Raw genomic sequence first — 10,835 nt, forward strand, 5'->3', positions numbered from 1 at the left:
TCTATCATTTTGTTAAATCATTCTAACACTAAAATAATAGCGAAGTGTTCTCTAACAGAACTTGAAAATCTGTTAATAATCAATGAGACAAATTGTGAAGGTTGCTTTTTTATATTAATTTTTCTGCATTTTTGATATGTGACTTTAGGAAGCATTTGAAATATGACTTTATAGATTAATCACACATCCTTTCATCACCTTGGGGTAAATGTAATCATGATTATTTCAGTGTCTAATAATTATTTTAATGTATTTTGTCAATAAGCACCAGATTATCATAATAAATAAATCCCAAAGTCACCAAAGTTCAAAGGATAATTTCCATTCGGTTCAGCATTTTCGTTGCTTTAGACGGTTTCAAATCAGTTATTTCATTTAATCTTTATAACAACTATGTGACACATATGAATATCTGTAGGCATTATTTTATATATTAAACATTTGTATCAAATAGGAATTAATTTCACACTTTATAAATCCTCTAGATCATCACGTTTTAAGAAGGTGGCCAAAGGTCCCCCATGTGAAAGGAAAAGTGTTTGCAAAGTAAAGGAGAGAGAGAGACAGAAAGCGATGGACTTGGCATCCATTACTTAAGTGTGAAATGATGGGCATGCTATGGCATCATAAAATCAAAGAAATTGAGGGGTAGGGAGAGGTGCTGTTTAATAGCAGAAGGTTGAGGCATGACAATTTTAGTCATTTGTTAACAAAATGTGGTTTCATGAAATATATCTATATGTGTGTGTGTATATAGATATCTGGGATAAGTTTATGACTTCACTGGATATTTGTTGAATAGCCTATTTTGAGTTTTAGATATGAAAGAATAAGTTATAACTTTTATTAATTTCTCTTCTCACGAATTAATAATACAGTACAGGTCTAACTAGAAAAAACAGATGGTATTATATTTATCATACTAATGTTTAAGTTATTTAGGAAGACCAATTAATATCTTACAATTGATTTCTCAGCTCCTTAAACTTAAGTACTAATTGCAATATCTGCTCAAAGCATTTTATCAGATTATTCCCCTATATACATGTCTTAGTTTTATCTTCTCACGAATTAATAATACAGTACAGGTCTAACTAGAAAAAACGGATGGTATTATATTTATCATACTAATATTTCAGTTATTTAGGAAGACCAATTAATATCTTACAATTGATTTTTCAGCTCCTTAAACTTAAGTACTAATTGCAATATCTGCTCAAAGCATTTTATCAGATTATTCCCCTATATACATGTCTTAGTTTTAATTTTTATTAATGTTAAGCAACTAAGTTTTCAGAATTATGAGGTAATAAAGTCAATAGTTAAAAGCGAATTAGATATATCACCAGAATTTTGGAAATGGTGGTTAAAAACAAGACCCCAGCAGATAGTCTGAAAAACAAATCAAGGTAAGATGGTAAGATATCAGTTATCAGAAAGCGAAGTTTGAAGAGAGCAAAAATGGTCAACTAGAGACACAGCTTGTCAGATGGTCCTGGCAGAAAAGTAGAGTATTGGACTGAGGAGAGCAGAGAATAATTACTGCATGGATGAGGACCACGGGGAGAGACAGCAGAGGAATCTGGGGACCCCATCAAGAGGAGCTGGGAAACTGAGAGAGAAGAGGATAGAAAAGTGAGATCGGTGGAATGAACCAAATCCAGAGAGGCCCGGATCCCAGTGAAAGGGTAAAAGGGGGCTCCCTTCCCCCAACCGGGTGTCTCAAGGCAGCAGGGAGAAACAGGGTGCTCATCCCACAGGGGAGTGTCATCAGGGATCAGAAAGCCAGCATTTCTGCATCCGGATGCCTCCTCCTCTGCACCTCCTCCACCCCTGGGATGCCAAAATGTAGTTTTGGCTCAAGCCGGCTTGTAGCCACAGCCCCTCCCTTCCCATAACAACCACAAAAGTGCTCCCTACTTAAAGACTTATCTCCCTGCAAGGAGGGCGGGTTCGCAGCTGAACCTGCCTCAGAGAGGGTAGCCACAGTGGAGGTGGCTCAGACAGGTGGGCAGGACCTTATGACTCCCCCAAACACAAGAGCGGTGCAGGGAGACCACAGCCCCTCCCCCCACAATAGTAGCCACTAGAATACTCTGTGCTTATAGAGCTGCTTTTCAGTACAGGGTGCCGCTCGCAGTCCCATACCTCCACCCCCACCGGCAGGACAGCTGCAGTTTGCAATCTTCCTGCACACAGGCGTTTGTCGCGTTCACCCTCTGGCAGCTCAGAAAGATGGCTGAACCTGATGCCCTCTGGTCAAGAGGGAGGGGCAGGGAGACATAGGCAAGAGGTCACGGTTCCAGGCTCAGGTGGCAAGACAGCCCTTGTGGTCATACCCAGTAGGAGGGTATGGGGGGGCTGGGGGGGGCTGTGCACCCCCTGCTGGAGAATTGCCATACTGGAGAAGGCTGCAACACTGGGTCTGAATTAGCATAGCCCTTGGTTCCCCTCGCAACTGAACGCCTCTGGTGTGAAGGCTGAACCTGCAGCAGCCCCTCTCACCACTCTCATCAATAGGGATCCAAGAGACTCATGAGCCGCCTGGTGGGAGCATGCCCCTGGCAGGGACCTCTGTGGATAGAGAGGCCTACCTCCATCACTTTGAGGTCTAGTGGTAAAAAAGGGGTGCATGATTGGAGATAAGCCTACCTGCCAGTGTAACATGGATATGCATGCCAGAGAGTCAGACACATGAACTGTGGGGTGGCTCAAGAGCCGGTCTTGAGCAGAGAGGGAATGCACATGGACCAATTGGAGGGCAGAGTGCTGTGGTGTTCCAGGGAAAAAATGGGGAGGATGCATGCCCCACCCCACAGAGAAACTGGGCTAGTGGACAAGGATGGAGAAAGCCTGGCTAGGAGCCTTAGCAATCACGTGGTTAGGCCCCTCCCATCATGAATAGCTCTCCTGGCTTGGAGACATAGCCCTGCATTCCATATCAGCAGATGCCCTAGCAGCCTGATAAGCAACTTCTGAGCCCTGCTGAGGCTTAGCAAACCTCCTCACTGAGGCTTTCACATTCCAGCCACAGTCTATCTTGCTCTGCCCCCATCTCAGGGGGACTAGGGACCAAGCAACTCCCTGGGAGCTACAGGGCCCCTCCTAAAGCATGGTACATTCTTATACCCTACCTGGGGGACCAGAGCCTACCATGGGCACAGAAAATTACCTTGGCAAGTGGCTCCTCCACACAAACTACAATCAACAACAGTGGGAACAACCCCATAGCTAAACATACTGCCTTTCAGTTCAAGCAATTAGGGAGCAATGGATTTGTACCCTCAAGTACAATCCACCAGATTGGAGATTCAGCTAGGGGACTAAACTCACTATACTCCATTGAGAAGAGGTAAAAATAACAGGTCAGAGCTAACCTTAGAGGTTCATCAAACCTGCTAAAACACCCCAAAGGCAACCGAAGACCAGCACTCCTCTCCCTAGCACAATCAGGGATCAATCTTTGGGGACTAGGAGACAGGACCATAAGCCAGCTCTAACACACCAATCTCTCAATCAAGAGGCCAGATGAGAAAGAATTAGTGAAAGAACTCCAGATACATGAAAAATCAGAGTGAAAGGATACCCCCCAAAGAAATAAATAACTCCTCATCAATGGATACAAACGTACATGAAATGGTTAAAATGACAGATGATGAATTTTGAATATGGATAGAAAGAAAGCTCAATAAAATACAAAATAAAATAGAAACCCGACACAAAGAAGCCAAAAAAAAAAAGGAGAAAACGAATGAAAAAATTCTCTAAAGAATTTGAAGTATTAAAGAAAAACCAAATAGAAATTCTAGAAATGAAAAATTTATTCAAGGAATTAAAAACAGTGAAAGCCTTAATAGTAGGCTAGATCAGGCAAAAGAATGAATCTCAGAGCTTGAAGATAACACCCATGAGCTACACAAATCAGTCAAGGAGAGAGAACAGAGAAATAAGAGGAATGAAGAATGCCTACAAGAAATGTGAGATTATGTAAAAAGACGTAATATAAGAATCATAGGCATCCATAAAGGTGAAGAAAAAAATACACAAGGGTTGGATAATTTATTCAAGGTAATAATTGAGGAAAATTTCCCTGGCCTAGCTGGAAATCTAGATATACAGGTATAAGAAGCACACAGGATTCCCAGGAAATTAATTGACAAAAGGCAATCAACATGTCACATAGTCATTAGAATAACCAAAGTAAACATGAAAGACAGTCTCTTATAAGCAGTAAGGTGAAAACAGCAGATAATCTACAAAGGAAAACCTATCAGACTAATTGTGCACTTCCCAGCTGAAACCTTACAAGCCAGAAGGGACTGAGGACCCATCCTCAGTCTTCTAAAATAGAATAATGGCCAGCCTAGAATTCTATATACAGCAAAACTAAACTTCTTGTATGAGGGAGAAATAAAGACTTTCCCAGAGAAGCAATCGCTGAGGTAATTTGCGAAGACCAGACGTGCCCTGCAGGAAGTACTTGGACCTGCATTATACCCTGAGCAGCACAATAGAGACCCTCAAGTGTAAAATCATCCAAAAGCTAAAGTTCGAAACCCAGATAACACAATGGCTCAAGAGGTAAAACAAAGCAATTAGTGTCTACCCAACATGATAAACAGAAATCCACCCTATGTGTCAATTCTCTCAATAAATATGAATGGCTTGAACTTCCCAGTGAGGAGACACAGGCTGGCCTAATGGATAAAAAAGTGCAAGCCAAATGTCTGCTGTCACCAGGAAATGCATCTAACTCACAAGGACTCATTCAGACTCAAGGTAAAGGGATGAAAAACAATATTCCATGCAAATGGAAACCAAAAGATAGCCGGTATAGCTGTTCTCATATCAGATAACATAGACGTTAAATCAACAAAAGTAAAGAAAGACAAGGATGGTCACTATATAATGGTGAAGGGAACAATTTAACAAGAAGACTTAAAGTCCTAAATGTTTATGCACCTAACCACAGGAGCACTAGATTCATAAAACAAATTCTACTTGATCTAAACAAAATGATAAAACAGCAACACCATAATGGCTGGGGACTTTAACACCCCACTGACAGAATTGGGACATATCCTCCAAACAGAAAATAAGCAAAGAAACAATGGACTTAAACAGAACTCTAGACCAAATGGGCCTAATAGACATTTACAGAACATTCTATGCCAAAAATAATGAATATACATTCTTCTCATGAGCTCATGGAACTTTCTCTAAAATTGGTCACATCCTAGACTACACAACAGGTCTCTAAAAATTTACAAAAATAGAAATTATACCATATATCTTCTCAGACCGCAGTGGAATAAAATTAGAAATCAATTCTAACAGAAATACTCATTTCTACACAAAGCCATGGAAAGTAAACAACCTACTTGAGAGCTTTCATGCTGGGATGCAACAGGCTCGGCCCTGAGAGGCCTCGGGCAGCTGCTATGGCGGGCTCTGGGTGGGACAACAAAAGCCATGTCCTATATGTGTCTGGCCTGCATCTGTAGGACTCTTGTGCCCAAGAAGCAGTCTGCAGCCTGTCCAACTGAGTCCTCCCTCCAGGCCCTAGTTGCTTCCTGCCTGCCTGGACTTGACTCCACCCTCCAGGTCGGGTTAAACCCAGAGACTGCTGCTGCCAGTAAGCTGGGAGCTTTCTACATACAGTGAACCAGGCTCCCAGCCACCCCCCCCTCCCCCCAGGTGCCTCTTGCCCCACAGACCCAAGCCAATCAGGAGGCACTATATTGCTTCTCAAACGTCCGGGCAACTTTGTCCTCCCCAGGGGTCTTCAACTCCCCAGGTTCTATCTTGCTCATGCCCACACAGACATTTCTAAACTACGATCCAGACTGCAGGAGCCACAGGGGTCCAGTGGGTCCTGGGGAGTTCTGTGTGACTCCAGAGCCCAGTCATTCTGGGCAGGCTGCCTCCTGGAGAGAGGGTCAGAGAAGACCTGATTGCTGACTTTCCTCCACCTAGTCTCTTTTTCTCCCTTGCCCCTACCACACCCAGGGCTGCAGAGAGAGACCATTGAGCTGCCACATGGAGACTTCCACAGGGAGGGGGGTTCAGACCTCTCCTTTTGGGGTCCTGAAGTGGCCTGAGGGGTGCTTGGATGGGGAGCTCACCGCCCACCAGCTGTGCCTGCTACCGCTTGCCTGACAGCCCCATTAGAGCATGACAGGATCCGAGGCAGAGGGCCATTGAACCACATTGGGCACCCCAGCATCCTGATCCCTGGCATGGTCAGAGATTAATCTCTGGGGCCTAGAGATGGGCATGCAGACAACATCCCATACACCTAGGCCTCAAGTGCAATACCCGGGAGCACAGAGAGGATATTTGTGAGGATATTTGTGATCTAGTCTTGGGAGGTGTGGATGCCCATAGGGGCAGATCCAGGGGGAGAGTACAGGGTGGGGACTAGCTGCAGTATGCTACTGGGGCACCCCTCCTCCCATAGGAAGGCCTTGCATACAGGTCAGGACAGGATCCTGGGCAGGGAACCTCCCTGCCTACATCACAGTAATAGGAGTACTTGGCTGGCTTGAGGTCCTGCCTACTGGCAGAGGACCAGGAGAAATCAAGGAATAGAGGAGGGTTGAAAGGAGCAAGACCTCCTCTAGACTGCCAGACTGTGGGTCTCAGACAGCCCCACCTCCACATGCAGACTTTCTGATTGAATGGGGCCACTTAAGCCCCTCTTCAGCAGCTTTGCCCAGAGGTAGGAAATGGACTTTTGACCCTTGCACATACCTTGCCAGCATTTGTGGAGCTTGAGGGCAGGCTCACTCAACCTAACACAACCCAGGCTCACTCCCCCACCCACCTATGCTGTGGAGGAGAATACAAAACTCACCTAAAAGTTCCAGGGCCCCACCCACCAACTGGGGCAGTAGAGTGCTTCTCCCGAGGAACTAGAACCTGTCACAGGATCCAAAAACAGCCGTGCAGCTTGTTCCCTCCAGCAAACACCATCTACTGTCAGGGAGGCCAATTTTTATGCCTTTTAAACATTTACTGACTCAATCATAGAGGCTATGGTTGATTCACACTCACAAGCACTATCTACTGACTTCGAGATTAAACTAGGCATGTCATTAAATAAACAGAAGAAAATCCAAAACTAAGAAGTAACAGCTGCTCCAGATGAGAAGGAATCAGTGAAAGAACTCTGGCGGTATGATGAATCAGAGTGAAAGGTCACCCCAAAAGACAAGACCAGCTCCCTAGCAATGAATACCAACCAAAAGCACAATATTGAAATGACAGATGAAGAATTTTGAGCATGTATTGTAAGGAAGCTTAATGAAATACAAGATAAAACAGAAACCCAACCAAAGAAAGCACAAAAACAGTACAGGAAATGAATGAAAAATCCACTAAAGAAATTGAATTATTAAAGAAAAATCAAACAGAACTACTGGAAATGAAAAATTTATTCAAGGAAATACAAAATCCAGTGGAAAGCCTTGAGAACAGGTTAGATCAGGCAGAAGGAAGAATCTCAGAGCTTGAAGACAACAATTTTCAATTTAAAAGTCAGTGAAAGATATAGAGCAGAGAAATAAGAGAAAAGAGGAAAGCCTATAGGATATATCAAACTAAGTAAAGAGGACTAACATAAGAATCATAGGCATCCCTGAGGGTAAAGAAGAAAACACACAAGGGTTGGATAATTTATTTGAGGGAAAAATTGAGGAAAATGTCCTTGGCCTTGATAGAAATCTGGATATACACATACAAGGAGCTCAAAAGACTCCTGGGAGATAAATCACAAAGAGACAAACATCACAACACATAGTCATCAGACTGGCCAAAATAAACATGAAAGAGGTGCTCCTATGAGCCCTAAGATGAAAGTAGTAGATAACTTACAAAGGAAAACCTATCAGACTAACTGCTGGCTTCTCAACTGAGACTGTGCAAGCCAGAAGGGATTGGGTTCCCATTCTCAGTCTTCTCAAACAGACTAATGCCAAGCCTAGTATTCTGTATTCTGCAAAACTAAATTTCATATATGAAGCTGAAATAAAGTCTTTCTCAGAAGCAAACACTGAGGGAATCTGTCAACACACCTCCCCTGCTAGAGTACTCATAGCTGCATTATTCATAGACTAACACAATAAACACTAACCAGTGTAAAATTACCCAAAAGCTAAAGATCGAAGGCCAGATACCAATGGCTCAAGAGATAAAAAAAAGGCAACAAAGTTTAATTCAACAGGATGAACAGAAATCTACCCCACTGATCAATTATTTCAATAAATGTGAATGGCCTGAATTGCCCACTGAAGAGACATAGGCTGGCTGAGTGAATAAATATACAGAAACTAAGTATCTGCTGTCTCCAGGAAACACAGCTAACCCACCAGGACTCATTCAGACTCAAGGTAAAAGGATGGAAATAATATTCCACGCTAAGGGAAAACAAAAGATAGCTGGAGTAGCAGTACTCATATCAGATAACGTAGGCTTCAAATCAACAAAAGTAATGAAAGACAAAGATGGTCATTATATAAAGGTAAAGGGAATAATTCAATAAGAAGACATACAAATTGTAAATATTTGCACACTTTACACAGGTGTGCCTGGATTCATAAAGCAAATCCTACTTGATCTAAAAAAAAATAATAAACAGCATATCTGTAATAGCTGGTGACTTCAACACCCCTCTGACAGAACAGGACAAATTCTACAAACAGAAAATAAACAAAGAAACAATGCATTTAAACAGAACTCTAGAAGAAATGGGCCAACAGACATTTACAAAACATTTTATCCAAAAACCACTGAATATATACATTCTTCTCATCAGCTCATGGTACATTATCTAAGACTGACCACGTAGTAGGCCCCAAAACATGTCTCAACAAGTTTAAAATAGAAATTTATTCCATGCATCTTTTCAGACCATAGTGGAATAAAATTAGAAATCAACTCCAAAAGAAACACTCATCTATATACAAAGTCATGGAAACTAAACAACCTACTGCTGAATGATATTCATGTCAAAGAGGAAATTAAGTTGGAAATCAAAACATTCTTTGAACTTAATGATAAAGGGGACTCAAGATATCAAAATCTGTGGGACACAGCAAAAGCAGTCCTGAGAGGAAAACTCACAGCCATAAATGCCCACATCCAAAAGACAGATCAATAATCAACAATCTAATCAATCAAGTCAAAGAACTGGAAAAGGAAGAGCAAACCAACCACAAACCCAGGGAAGAAAAGAAATAACCACGATAAAAAGCACAACTAAATGAAATCGATAACGAAACAATTACATGAAAGATGAATCAACCAAAAATTTGGTTCTTTGAGAAGATAAACAAAATTGATGTGCCTCTTGCTAGATTAACCAAAAGCAGAAAAGAAAGGAATCTAATAAGCTTAATCAGGAAGGAAAAAAGAGCAATTACAACTGATACCACAGAAATACAAAATATCATCTCTGAATACTATAAAATCTCTATGCATGTAAACTTGAAAACGTGGAGGAAATGGACAAATTCTTAGAAACACAGTCTCTCTAGACTCAATCAGAAAGAAATAGAATTCCTGACCTGACCAATATCAAGCACTGAAATTGAAGCAATAATAAAAAGCCTTCCTAAAAAAAAAAATCCTGGACCAGATGATCCATACCTGAATACTACCAGACCTACAAAGAAGAACTGGTGACCATCCTGCAGAAATTACTCCACAACAGAGAGAAGGAAGGAATCCTTCCCAACAAATTTTATGAAGCCAACATCACCTTGATACAAAAGCCAGAAAAGGACTTAATAAAAAAGAAAACTACAGACAAATATCCCTTATGAATATAGATGCCAAAATTCTCAGTAAAATCCTACCAAATTGAAATCAGCTGCTCATGAAAAAAATAATCCATCACGACCAAGTGGGCTTCACCCCAGAGACGCAGGGATGGTTCAACATATGCATATCCATAAATGTAATTCACCACATAAACAGAAGTAAAAACAAAGAACATATGATCCTCTGAATACATGCAGAAAAATCAGCCAACAAAATTAAGTACTCTTTTATGGTAAGAACACTTAACAAAATAGGCATGGATGGGTCTTACCTCAAAGTAACATAAGCCATTTATGACAGACCATATCATACTGAACGGGGGAAAACTGAAAGCATTCCCGCTTAGAAATGGAACCACACAAAGTTGGCCTCTATCACCACTTCTGTTCAGCATAGTGGTGGAAGTCCTAGACAGAGCAATCAGAGAAGAGAAGAAAATCGAGGGCATCCATACAGGTCAAACTATTGCTCTTTGCTGACGATATGATCTTATGTCTAGAAAACTGCAAAGATTCTGCCAAGAGAAAGCTGGAATTGATTAATAAGTTCAGCAAATTCTCAGGTTACAAAATCAATGTACACAAATTACTAGCATTCATATACATCAACAACACACAAACTGAGAACCAAATCAAAGACTCGATACCTTTCACAATAGCAACAAAGAAAATAAAATAGCTAGGAACATATTTAACTAAGTAGGTGAAAGATGTCTATAGGAAGAACTGTGAAACACTGAGTAAGGAAATAGCAGAGGACATAAACAGATGGAACATCATACTACACCCAAGGAGCAGCAGAATCAACATTGTTAAATTGTCCATACTACCCAAACAGATCTACAGATTCAATGCAATCCCTATTAAAATACCAACATCATTTCTCACACATCTAGAAAAAATAATTTTATGCTACATATGCAACCAGACAAGATCCCGTATAGATAAAGCAACCTTAATCAAAAAGAACAAATTGGGAGGCATCAATTTACCAGACTTCAAGCTATACTACAA

This window comes from Propithecus coquereli, unplaced genomic scaffold, assembly GCF_000956105.1.
Source record: "Propithecus coquereli isolate 6110/MARCELLA unplaced genomic scaffold, Pcoq_1.0 Scaffold255, whole genome shotgun sequence".
Classification (NCBI taxonomy): Eukaryota; Metazoa; Chordata; class Mammalia; order Primates; family Indriidae; genus Propithecus; species Propithecus coquereli.